The sequence below is a fragment of the Sinocyclocheilus anshuiensis genome, unplaced genomic scaffold, assembly GCF_001515605.1.
Source record: "Sinocyclocheilus anshuiensis isolate Anshui unplaced genomic scaffold, SAMN03320099.WGS_v1.1 scaffold2010, whole genome shotgun sequence".
NCBI classification, from domain to species: domain Eukaryota; kingdom Metazoa; phylum Chordata; class Actinopteri; order Cypriniformes; family Cyprinidae; genus Sinocyclocheilus; species Sinocyclocheilus anshuiensis.
The window spans coordinates 170674-171644 of record NW_015544331.1 but is presented as its reverse complement, the minus strand read 5'-3'; the positions used below and the strand labels follow the sequence as shown (position 1 = coordinate 171644).

The following is a 971-nucleotide window of genomic DNA, read 5'->3' as shown; positions in this document are numbered from 1 at the left end:
TGTGTGTGTGTGTGTGTGTGTGTGTGTGTGTGTGTGTTTTAGGCCAGGAGTTCTTAAGGAGCCCGAGATCATGTCCGGCATTTGGCTGGTCATTTTCTACTTGATTTCCCTTATTCTTGTGCGACAGGTAAGAGAGAGTGTGTGTGTGTGTATATTTGATTATGAGTATTTTAGTTTGATATGATGTATTCAGTAATGGGGAAGTTTACAAAGTAATCCGCTCCAGATGACTAACTACTTCTCTAAAGGGAGTAGTTTTTGTCTTTGAATGGTGCTACTTACTTTAGCTGTTACAGCAACTGATTCATACATTATAAATATATGACATTAGTTAAATCCTATTTACTGAAATATATCGATCAGCTGATGAAAGGACAGTCTTGAACTAGTTTTAGACTTCTTGTTCTTTACGTTTTTATTTATAACTATTGTTAGAATTGCCCGACCACAGCAGGGTTATTATAGTTAACTAAAACTATGTATAACTATTTGAAAAAAATAATCATTATTTGACAAAAATGTTTATGATATTTAAAAAAAAAGCTAGTCTTATTAAAGCTAGTTGCCAAGGCAACTGTCATGTGTGCCTACTGTGCTGGAGCGAAGAGACGTAGGAGATTCCAATAAACAGAACTTTAATGAACAGACCACCAGGAAAGCACACGTAGCACTTGGGTAAGACGAACAATTCAGGACAAGGGAAATTCAGAAACACAGGGTTTATATAATCGGAACGAAACAAGGAAATCAATGGGACACAGCTGGGATCAAATAAAACTAAATGGGCACAGGAACAGGAAAATAACCAAATATGGGCATAAAGACAAAAGAGGCAGGAACAGAGGGAAAACAAAACAAAAACAGACCATAAACGTGACACAAACATTAGAGTGAAAACTGTGTTGATATTTCAGTCACCTTATACATTTATCAGTTTTAAAAGTCATTCAGCCATCCTGATAACATCAGTA

The 971-nt window shown here is 35.9% G+C and overlaps 1 protein-coding gene across 1 annotated transcript in view; it reads left to right on the top strand.

Annotated features, from left to right (window-relative positions):
- Window positions 1–971, top strand: part of LOC107698135 (adenylate cyclase type 4-like) — a 19897-nt gene that overhangs the window by 17404 nt on the left and 1522 nt on the right. The window lies entirely within an intron of this gene.